Source organism: Lampris incognitus, chromosome 1 (genome assembly GCF_029633865.1).
Source record: "Lampris incognitus isolate fLamInc1 chromosome 1, fLamInc1.hap2, whole genome shotgun sequence".
Taxonomy (NCBI): Eukaryota; Metazoa; Chordata; class Actinopteri; order Lampriformes; family Lampridae; genus Lampris; species Lampris incognitus.
Genome location: NC_079211.1, coordinates 144,581,517 through 144,593,938, shown reverse-complemented (window position 1 = coordinate 144,593,938; position 12,422 = coordinate 144,581,517). Strand labels below are relative to the sequence as shown.

The 12,422-nt window shown below is 54.0% G+C and overlaps 1 protein-coding gene across 1 annotated transcript in view; it reads right to left on the bottom strand.

Moving 5' to 3' along the window:
• si:dkeyp-14d3.1 (transmembrane protein 132C) overlaps positions 1-12,422 on the bottom strand; it is a 175,064-nt gene that overhangs the window by 57,583 nt on the left and 105,059 nt on the right. The window lies entirely within an intron of this gene.

Genomic DNA, 12,422 nt, shown 5'->3' with positions numbered 1-12,422 from the left:
TGTCAGGTGAAAAGAAGCGGCTGGCGACTCCACATGTATGGGAGGAGGCATGTGGTAGTCTGCAGACCTGGACGGCTCAGAAGAGTGGGGTAATTGGACGGGGACAACTGGGGAGAAAAAGGGGGTAGGGGGGGCAAAACAAAAGTGATACAGCAGGAATAGGTAACAGTGGATTTTGTAAGCTGTGCTTTGATGGAAATCTAATTTCATATTAAATGTAAGGAGGAAGAACAGCGCCTCGCCCTCAGTGGGCTTTAACAGTCCAAGATGGCTGTGCGGTAATGCGCCGCACCTGTTTTAGTGGGACGGGTGAACGCCACACTGCCATCCCTCTCTTTCCTTTACCTCTCTCGGTAATAGTTTCTCTCTAGTAGCCTGAAAAGGGCCATTATGGAAGGGTTTCTCTGACAGCGGTGGAATTACAGTGTCAGCGTCCTTGGCTCGGTGGCCCACAAAGTCAACTGAAGAAAGAAAATCATTGTGGGAGGCAAAAAAAAAAAAAAAAGAGTCTGTAAATGAAAATCCACTTGGAAGTAAACCATATATTCACTGTGTGGAGAGTATACAGAGTTCAGAGCGCAGTCAATGTGTGACGGTGCAAACATAAAATGGTGCTATGACAGGATGTAGGGTCAAAGGTCACGGAACCTTCCTTTGCCCTTGCAGCACTGAGGGGGGGGGACACTTAAATCACACCAGGTGGCCAAACCACCTCTTTTTTTCCTGCGCCCCCCCCCCTTTTTCTCCCCAATTGTAGTCGGCCAATTACCCCACTCTTCCGAGCCGTCCCGGTCGCTGCCCCGCCCCCTCTGCCGATCCGGGGAGGGCTGCAGACCACCGCATGCCTCCTCCAATACATGGAGTCGCCAGCCGCTTCTTTTCACCTGACAGTGAAGAGCTTCGCCGGGGGGGGGGGGGGGGGACGTAGTGCGTGGGAGGCGCCAGTGCAGTGACCAGGACACATACCCACATCCGGCTTCCCACCCTTAGACACAGCCAACTGGGTCTGTAGGTAACACGGGGATTCGAACCGGCGATCCCCGTGTCGGTAGGCAACGGAATAGACCTCCACGCCACCCGGATGCCCCCTAAACCGCCTCTTAATTACACCTATACCAGATGTGGGGAAAATCAAGACAGGAGCACGAAACTGTAGTCCCAGCTGAGGTTCGACTGGGCCTTTAAGTAGGCAGGTGACAATATCCGGCCCTCCAGTCGAGTGCGTTGCTGTGATACGACGTCTGGTGACCATTTCACAGGGGATTCCGCCTGATTGAGGGGGGGATACGGCTCAGATGACAGATGGCGCCCTCGACCTGTGTATAGGTTTGGAGAGCCGCACTCCCAACGCCCCAAGAGCCGCTCCGAGGTGTGTGGATACGTGCATATATGCATGTGCACGAGTTTTTGCGGTCCTTTCTAAGGCGCCGCTGCCGTGACTCGATGTCTCCTCGCCGGCTGCTTCCCCTCCGTCACCTGACTGCCGGGCACATTTTTCTTTTTCTTCTACAGACGTCTTTCGCAGCTAGGAGAACCCGGCTCCGGTAGTGCGCCTTTTCGTCTCAGACCGACCGGAAGCGAAGGAGGGCAAACGGGGGACGCCGCAGCAATAACGAACACACAAAGCGACGAGCGGTGAATGTGCAATAAATAAACGCCGACGATCTACACTACCGTTCAAAAGTTTGGGATCACCCAAACAATTTTGTGTTTTCCATGAAAAGTCACACTTATTCACCACCATATGTTGTGAAATGAATAGAAAATAGAGTCAAGACATTGACAAGGTTAGAAATAATGATTTGTATTTGAAATAAGATTTTTTTTACATCAAACTTTGCTTTCGTCAAAGAATCCTCCATTTGCAGCAATTACAGCATTGCAGACCTTTGGCATTCTAGCTGTTAATTTGTTGAGGTAATCTGGAGAAATTGCACCCCACGCTTCCAGAAGCAGCTCCCACAAGTTGGATTGGTTGGATGGGCACTTCTTTGAGCAGATTGAGTTTCTGGAGCATCACATTTGTGGGGTCAATTAAACGCTCAAAATGGCCAGAAAAAGAGAACTTTCATCTGAAACTCGACAGTCTATTCTTGTTCTTAGAAATGAAGGCTATTCCATGCGAGAAATTGCTAAGAAATTGAAGATTTCCTACACCGGTGTGTACTACTCCCTTCAGAGGACAGCACAAACAGGCTCTAACAGGTACTATTTAATGAAGATGCCAGTTGGGGACCTGTGAGGCGTCTGTTTCTCAAACTAGAGACTCTAATGTACTTATCTTCTTGCTCAGTTGTGCAACGCGGCCTCCCACTTCTTTTTCTACTCTGGTTAGAGCCTGTTTGTGCTGTCCTCTGAAGGGAGTAGTACACACCGGTGTAGGAAGGAAGTCGTGGAACTGGCTCGTGCGGCATCGTCCTCTCTTTCGGCGCGAGCGGCGGCGTCCGGCTTTTTATGTCCTGATGCGTCGGTCATCAGCGCGCCCATCAGCGTTTTCAAACGAGACTCTGCGACGCTCCAGAAACAGCCGACCCCCCTCTCTGCGAGCGCAGGTCATGACCCCGCCGACCGCAATCCACGCTCAAACGGCGGCTATCGCAGCGCTGATGAGGGGCCTTTTATTAACGAAATGGTCGACGCGGGCGGCAGTTTAGCGGTCTCCTGCAGGTTGACCACGGCTGGTCCGCTACCGCGGGCCGTTTGGCTGTCGTGGTCACCTTCCCCTGGGAACGTATGTTCCTTCAAGTAGCACGGGCCCATCCAGGCACTTATAAACCGGCGTTACCCCCCAAATCTGGTTTGGTTCACACTAACACTGCACAAAATGGTGCCGATGTTGACCGATTTTCTTTTCCTTTTTTTAGGGGGGGTGGGGCCTTTTCTCCCCAATTGTACTTGACCAAGTCGCTGCTCCACCCCCTCTGCCGATCCGGGGAGGGCTGCAGACCACCACATGCCCCCCCCCCCCCCCCGGATACATGTGGAGTCACCAGCCGCTTCTTTTCACCTGACAGTGAGGAGTTTCGCCAGCGTGTGGGAGGATCACGCTATTCCCCCCCCCCCCCCCCGACCAGAGGAGGCGCTAGTGCGGTGACCAGGACACATACCCACATCCGGCTTCCCACCTGCAGACAAGGCCAACTGTGCCTGTAGGGACGCCCGACCAAGCCGGAGGTAACGCGAGGATTCGAACCGGCGAGCCCTGTGTGGATAGGCAACGGGACTAGACCGCCACGCCACGCCGCCCGCTGACTTATTTCTTGATCACATGACTTACCCCCTTTAACTAACTGAAAAAAACTCCCTCTCCCTCCCCGCTTCTCACACCGAAAGCGAACCGCGACGTTCAGTCCCGTGGGGATCGAGCATCCGAATAAAGAGCGACGTCAAGAGCGAGTCAGACGCCTCCCAGATCCGGGACGACAACAATCAGACGGCACTCAGTGCCAAAGGTGGACAAGCTGACAATTTCCCCCCCCAAAAAAAAATCAAGGTGGAGGGAATACGTGCTATAAACCCACCCGGGCTCTCCGCCGCCTCTGGATGCCCCCCCCCCCGCCCCCCGAGAACTCATCGAGGTACAATCAAGACCGGCTGTTCTGAGTGTTACACAACCAGAGGCGGCGGTAGACAGACAAGGGCCCACAGGGGGAGGAAGATGGCTCGGAGAGAAGGCCGCACCGTGTAGCCGCCAGTATAAAAGGTAGACAAGACGCGGCTCTCCGCTACGGCCGGCGGTTCTGGCGGAAACCCGCAGGAATTCATCATCGCAGCGGCGAGCCCGAATCAAACGGGAGCCGAACCACGAGAAGCAGACGCGGGCGGCCGAAAGGCAATCGGAGAGCGCCGAGTGGCCTGTTCCCCCATTTTTAATACCATTTCATCTCATCGTGCCCCCTTTCTCAGGTGCCGGGTGAATAAAATCAGCCACACTGTACCGCCAGCCCCCCGACCACCCCCCCCCCCCCCGAGCCATGATTGTACGCTTAGTCGCCTCGGGAGCTTCCTCAATAAATAATGATGAGTTAAGTGGAAGAGCCGCTTCTCGGTGGGGGCAATGGAGGGGAGGAGAGGGGGGAAAAAAAAAATAAACAATTGAGGAAATTTAATAAGTTGGAAAGTGAAAGATGACGGGGGTCCCCAGCCGGCGGCGCCCGCGCCTTCGCCCCGGCCTTCTCCGTATGGCAGAGGCTGGACGCGTCGAGCTCCGTGCTGCACAAGGGGGTGGCGTCCGGCTCCAGCTGTGCCCCCTCCCCCTCCCCCTCCCCCCTCCCCCCCGAGTCCTCCCAGGACCATATGCATCTTCAAACAGACTCCCGTTTTACTGGGCCACCCTGCCTACAGGAACAGTGTGGTGGAGGGAATGGGAGTCCGCGGCAGGGGACCAGCTGCAGAGAGGCTGCAGGACGGGGGGGGGGGCGGGCGGGGGGGGGGGACAGCAGAGGGACAGCAGGGGGACGGGGCTTTGTAATGGTTTGTAGCTGGTGGTTAATAGAGGCTTGGCTGCATACACCGCTGTCCTGTGAACCATAACAAACCACAGCTTCAGGCATCAGCGAGGACACACACAGACACACACACACACACAGAGCTCACAGCTGCCCAATATGCGCCTGCACAAAAATAATAAATTGGACACAACACCCACACCGCAGCCCCGGCACGGCAGAAGGAAGACGTGTTTGTCCAGTTATTTTACTACAGCGCCGTAAAATAAGAACTTGGAAGTTTTGCTCCAAATTTTAAACGACAAAAAAAGCAACAGTGGGGATATTGTATGATAAATTCACGTTGTGTTTATGTGTGTGTGTGTGTGTGTGGGGGGGGGGGTGGGGGGTGGTCATATCCCTGCAGGGACCTTGATAGATTTACCCCGGCAATTCTCCCCCCTTTCGTCTCGGTGCAACAGTGTGCGCCCGTGTGCCGATGTGTGCACGTACGTATGCGAGTTTGTAACGAGAAACGAACTTCCCTCCTCGCCGTCGTCCTCGTGGCGGTCGCACAACTACACACGCAGGCAGCCAGACGGATACATAACACGCTTACACAGAAGGAGGTGCAGGGTCGAAAAAGAAGAACGAGGGCCAGAAAGAGGAAAAGCACCAGATGAGGAAGGGGGGTGGGGGTGGGGGTGGCGTGGGGATGGGTGGGGGTGGGTGGGGGGTGGGCTAAGCCACTGAACAAGTGTGTTTGTAGGCACGGAGCGTGACTGTGCACTCAGCAGCTAGTTAAATCAATCTGTCGCCCTGCTCATCGTGACCATTCGGCAGGAGAGGAAAACAGATGCTTCGATACTATGGGCGCCGCACGACCGAAACAAGCGCCGTGTGGCGACAGCGCTGCCGCGCGGCACGTTTTCGCGAGCGGCTCCCGAGCCGTCGCACAACGCTGACGGGACCGACAACAAGCGCGCTTGTCCGGGCGCCGTAATACAGCCAAAAAGCCCTTGTGATGGGATATCTGAATGGGTATAACAGTGGAAGAGCGCCCTCCGCAGACTGCAGATCCCCGCCAGGCGTATCTCCCCTACCTGCTGCTCGCACTTAGGGCCCCACCCCCCCTCTTTTTCTCCCCCAGTTGTATCTGGCCAATTACCCCACTCTCCCGAGCCATCCCGGCCGCTGCTCCGCCCCCTCCGCTGATCCGGGGAGGGCTGCAGAGGGCGCCGGTCGCTTCTTTTCACCCGACGGTGAGGAGTTTCACCAGGGGGGGGGGGCGTCGCATTCCCCACAGTTCCCCCTTCCCCCCTGCAACAGGCGCCCTGACCGACCTGAGGAGGCGCCAGTGCAGCGACCAGGACACACACACCCACATCCGGCTTCCCACCTAGAGACACAGACCTTTGTGTCCGTAGGGACGCCCGACCAAGCCGGAGGTAACACTGGGATTCGATCCGGCGATCCCCTGTGTTGGCAGGCAACGGAATGGACCGCCACGCTACCCAGACCCTCGTTTCTCAACGATTTTGAATCATGGCGACCACGAGAGGTCCTTGATCAGTCAGTCGTAGTTGCGCACAAAAATTATTCGGCTGACAGGCCCAGTAGTAGGCCAGATACAGGCCCACACGGACAGAAAAACTCGTGTTTTCCCTGCCACTGTAAGACTTCGGCGCCGCGCCCAAGTCGGTTGAATGGGAAATATGAGGAAAAAACGTTTTTAATACGCAGCGCTCAAGCTAACAAAACAAACTCTACCCAATAAAAACGTTTCGCCTGTCGGTCTGTGGATGTGCAGCTTCCTAGGTGGACTCTCATAACAATGCGACCAACATGAACGTCCATCCATCCATCCATTAACCAAGTCACTTATCCTAATTAGGGTCGCGGGATGCTGGAGCCTATCCCAGCAGTCACCGGACGGCAGGTGGGGAGACACCCTGGTCAGGCCGCTAGTCCATCACCGGGCCGACCGTTCACACCGAGGGACAATTTAGTTTCACCTGACCTACATGTCTTTGGACTGTGGGAGGAAACCGGAGCACCCGGAGGAAACCCACGCAGACCCGGGGAGAACATGCAAACTCCACACAGAGGACGACCCCCGAGGTTTGACGGCCTCGGGGTTTGAAACCGGGACCTTCTTGCTGTGAGGCGACCGCACAACCACGCATGCAAGACTCGGCGACCCACTGTTGCCTCGCAGCAAGAAGGTCCTGGGTTCAAACCCCAGGCCGCCCCAGGTCCTTTCTGTATGGAGTTTGCATGTTCTCCCCGTGTCTGCGTGGGTTTCCTCCAGGGGCCTCCGCTTTCCTCCGACCATCAAAAAGACATGCATGTTAGGGTTCATACGCCTGCCTGTGCCCCTGAGCAAGGCAATGGAAAGAAGAACTGGAGTTGGTCCCCGGGTGCTGCAGCCTGCCCACCGCTCCTCTACAATAGGACGGCTTAAGTGCAGGGAACGGATTTTGCTGTAACCCGTACAACGACACAGATAAAGTGGCTCTCTGGTGGCTTTTTCTCGCTCAAATCTACGTTTGACTCCGATCGGCGGCGGCAAGAACATGCAGCACTTCCTGGTTTGACTGCAACCTAGAGGAAGTTGTTCCTTTTAGCGCTCACATGTTTTGGATTACCAAAATTCTTTTAGTAACTTTTGGATCATGTCGCTGCCCGAGCCAATTCGACCCTAGATGTGAGTCACAAATGCGCAGCGGCTGACTTAGATCAGGCTGCGACAGAGAGCAGCAAGGGAACGGGGGTAGAACGAGAACAAACATTTTTCAAACGTGTCGAATCACCGCCACCATGAGAGGTTTCTACATCATACAGTCATAACCGTGCACAGAACGTTTTAGGCTAATAGGTCCCAGTAGTGGGCGGCACAGTGGTTAGCGCGGTCGTCTCACAGCAAGAAGGTCCTGGGTTCGAGCCCCGGGGAAGTCCAACCTTGGGGGTCGTCCTCTGTGTGGAATTTTGCACGTTACTCCCCACGGTCCAAAGACACGTAGGTCAGGTGAATCGGTTGGACTAAATTGCCCCTAGGTGTGAATTTGTGTGTGTGTGTGTCGGCCCTGTGATGGACTGGCGGCCTGTACAGGGCGCCTCCCCGCCTGCTGCCCAATGACTGCTGGGATAAGCTCCAGAATCCTGAGACCCCGGTTGGGGTTAGTGGCTTGGATAATGGATGGATGGAGGTCAGTAGTTTGCGAGATCAGCCGTGGACACACACACACACACACACACACACACACACACACATACACAGGCGCGCAACCAAATGCACAAGAGCGCAAGGCAGGACAGCAACTGCCGTCTGCTGCCTGTGAGACAGCGCCTCAGGATGGTCATGTAAACAACAGCATCCTCCAGGACAGGCACTTTATCAGCCCCGGATCAGCCTTTCTGCGCAGCATGAATTATTCATCTATTCTCTCTTTAAACCATCGCAATGTCAACATGAATGATAAGAAAGCATTTAGAATTCCAACGTGTGCCCGGGTCTGTTTTTGCATCCATTATATAGGCTGGCATATTTGATCATTTCATCTTGACTGACGGGGATATAGCCGGGAGTGCTGCGGTCACCCTGACGCGATCCTGTAAAACGAAAGGGACTGCAGACAACGTGTGTGTCGATGACACGGCAGGAAATGTGGCGCCCTCCTGCTCATGCAGCGGGGTTGGCGGTGAAGTCGAAGCGTCTTCGACACGTTTTTACCTCGCAGTCCCCCCCCCCCCCCCGTGCAGAGCGGGAGACGTTTCATTGTTGTTGTTTTTTTGTACCCGAATCACACAGCAAAGATAACAGGAGTCCCCCCCCCCCACCCCACCCCGCCCCACCCCGCCCCCCACTGTTCTGCTGAGTGGTCATAAAGAAAGTGGAGAATTGTTTTGTATGGCTATCTGTTCGCCAATTACACCATGTTAGACACTGTCTGTGCAGAGAGGAGAGGGTACGAAACCTCGTATGAAGAATTCATGCGACTGCCATCATGGCATGTGGTTTTTGTGGTGTTCTCAGGGAATGTGTTCCCCTAATTGGATTTTCACAAGTCATGAAACACCGGAGTTAAAAAAAAAAAAAGCATAAAAAAACAAACACGGGAGCAGAAACAGCAGAAGAAATAAGCAAATAGTCGGTCATACTTGGATTCGAGTGTTGTAAGAAATGTCACCATGTGCACAGACCTCCCTGCATTGTTCCCCCCGAATGAGGGCATTTTCAATGACACTGGACTCCACCGGCAAATCGCGAAAGAATCTCTCTCGCTGCTCGACAGAAATGCTTCATCACGGTTAATGTGCAGCTCGCGCCGTTTCTGAACACCGCAGAGCATCCGACGGCTTCTCCGGCCTGTAACTGGCAGAATCCTCCCAGGTCTGGGAGATATAAAGAAGCTGGTAGCGGGGCTCGGCGAAGGCAGCAAGGACGTGTGGATTTCCACTGATTCCTAGGGGCAGGCAGGCAGACAGCTGCGTCTAATCTGTATACCAGCATATGTATGGGTAAACATGTCTATCATTTATAGCACAACAGCCCCTCTCACAACACACACACACACACACACACACACAGGTATATACAAAGGTGCCTGCACAAACACACATACACGCACCAACATGCACACAAACAAACATACAAGTGCACACACACACACATGCATGCACACACACACATGCACACAAATGAACATGCACACACACATCCATGCATGCACGCACACACACACACACACACACAAAACTGCCACACTCACCAGAGGCAGGCCTCCGTTAAGCTGTGACGAGAAGATAATGCCACAATGTCGCCTGTAGCAAGAGAGATTTAACCGCACACTTGTTTTCCCTTTTTTCCTCCCTCTCTCTCTTTCCCCCCCCATTTCATTTCCACTTTTGAGATATGGGAATAATAAATAGTCGTGCACCCAGAGGAAACGGTTAGTGAATGGAAAGCTATACTGAGGGCTCTGGCTCCGCCGCTCAGATGTTGATGTCTCATCTCTGCTGTTACGAGGTCTGCTGGTTAGAGTGCCCGGCTCAAGTTCTCAACTTGATTTAGTCCTGTTTGCACCACCACATGCAAAATGGCCAGTCGGGCCGATTATCTGCCGAGGATTCCTGGAGATGGGGGTTAAGTTAGGGTTTTTCTAATGTCTACCATAAACAGCGAAAAAAGGGCCCCCAACAGACCAAATATAGCAAATAATGAGGAGGCAGGGAAGCCAGCTAAATGTGGAAATATGAAGTTTATTTGCTCAAATACCACAAATTAAGTGCATAGAAGCAATGAACACAAAAAGCTGGCTCAGATACGGGATACACAACTAATCCGTTTCAAGCTAAAACTCTTCTCGGGCAGCATCGTTGCCTAATTCACATTAGATGCGGGCACTATTTGACCAATTAAACTTCATATATCTAAATTCAGGTGGCTTCCGAGATTTTTTTGTGTTTTAATATCTGCAAAAGAAACTTAAGACGCAGTTCAACAAAGGTTATATGCTGTCATCCTGAGGTCAAAGTGCCATATTAGGAGCAGTTGTGGTTTCCAATAGCTGCTAATGCGCCTAAAAGAGGACTGGAAAACTGTCATGGTGCACTCTGCTGTGGATGCAGAGGATCAACAATCCTCCAAGTCATCGGCGGTCACTCAGGGTCGAGTATGACTGTCCCGGGAGGACGCCTGCATGCGACAGCTTTCCACATGGAGTGGGTGATGCACCTGCAGCCACCACACAGCCCTTGGTGGAGGGTGGCCAGAGTCCAATGGCTAGAGAACCAAGACGATAGGGGACCACCCTCTGTTGCAGCGTTCACCCGCTTTCACTGCCGCTCGCCACCCGGGGACATCTTCCGCCAGTTCTGCCGTTGAGGTCTTGACGTGTCCGCCTTGGTGACCTACCGGGAGCCAAGCTAGCCGGAACGGCATAGCTCTTGGGATCATTGGTACCGGCGAGCTTCTCCCACCACGGCAAGGTGGCGATCACAGGAGAAGCGGTGAAGCACCAACAGAGCCAAAAGCCACTCTTCCCATTGACCACCACTCCAATTCAACACGATATAATATGTAAATTTGCTTGCTTTTGATGCCAGTTGAAGATCCTGACATTTATTTGAAACGGCAAGATTCGGTCCCGGGCACTTGATCGAGTTCCCTTAGCCTAGAAAAGGAATATAATTTAATTTTTTTACTTTGAAAACGGACTAATACACCATGATTGCCAGCATTAGATAGCAATGCAAATGCGGTAGGGTGACGCAAATGACGGGCGTGAGCTGCTGCGAGAGAGCAACCGGGGAGAGATTATTAGAAAATGAGTTTACTCGCATTTTTGGCACGGAGCGCAAAGCCATCTGCGTGATTTTGTGATAAGAGACGTCTAGTAACTGCGCTTGAATGAAATCCACTTCCCACATCGTCGGGAGCACTTGTGAGATAACTAACGTGTTACTTTCTTCCTCTTCCGTAACAACATCGATCTACGTAAGCGGCGTGAACAAACACGACGTCGCGTAGGCCTGATTATTCTTCCCATGAGCTCACGCGTTGAGCCGTATTGCCAATGAGCTACAAAACGTCGGCATACTCAAAGGTCAGTCAAATTATTCCGAGGCGCAAATTAAATGCGAGTAATTAAAGGTGGTGGCGGCGGTGAAACAGACCTCCCGAGACAGCTCCCCGCTCTCGCAATTATTTCAGACCCCCAATCCATGTGACAGCCCCCAAAAATGCCCCCCGTGTCAGCGTTTCAAAATGTCTGCCCCCTCGCTGGCTCCTCGGCTTCAGCGCCGAAGCTCGACAGATTTGTATGGGCGCGGCGAACCGTCAGCGGCGGCTTCCAGTTTTCGTTACAGCCGCCCTCGCGGTCGGGAGGTGCCGACGGACAATGGGGGGCGCTGGATATTTCCTGACACTTGCTATTCTGCGCGGCGCCCGAGTCAAAGCCCATCGGCGGAGGGCAGGGTTATTTACACCGGCCACTGCCTCCTTCCTTCCCCCCCCCCCCTTTTCAACACATCCCCGCCACCCCGCCGCCACCCCGTCCCCGTCCCTCCACTTCCCAGGGGGGCAGGGAGTTGCTAGAAGATAAGCAATTGTGGCGGCAGTGGCTACTGACACCGTTCCAACAATATGAGGATTTAGTCCGAGGACAGAGAACTAATGCCTGGCACGTGCTGGGAATTTCCTCACACACACACACACACACACACACACACCCATCTGCTCATGCACACATGAACACACACATGCAAAACACAGACCGACAAACAACATATCCGTGGACATGTACAGTACAGCGCTCATAGACATGTACGCTCCGGCACGGCACGCAGAGGGGAAGTAGGCGGCATTACAGAGGCATCCTCGAGTTCACACAGAGACACGTGATGACGCACAAACACACACACACATGCACACAATGAGGTAATGAACAGCCTCCTGCGGTAGACGGGGCCCCCCCTGGCATGGCTTACCCTAATGCTCGCAAAATTGCTTTTAATTGGTGGAGGAGAATAAATCGACGCAAACCGCCGTTCAGAGAGCGACAGAAGGACGGGAGGGAGGGAAAGGGAGTCAAGTCCAGCGTGGGTGGATCCGTCGCCACCCTCGCCAGAAGAGGCTGCTCCAAAAAAAGGACAAATGTTACTCCACTAATTTCTCCTGCACTGGCCACATGAGTGGGGAGTCCAGATATACGCGGAGTGAGAGTCTATTTGCCACGGGGCGGGCCCCGCAGCCAAACACACTGCGGGGCCCTATCTCCGCCGCGGCGAGCTAGCGAGCCTGATAAGTGGCGCAGGATCCACGGAGACAAGCGGGCCCCCCGAGCGCTTCCGCAAACTCGGCCTCCCCTCGCCCACGACCGCTTTGATGATAAATAGCTGTCTGGTCCGCGGCGCCGGGCCCGATCGACGCGTCTTCACCCGACGCTCGCTGACCTTACAGAGGGCTGTGAGGGAGAACGGCGCCACCTTGTC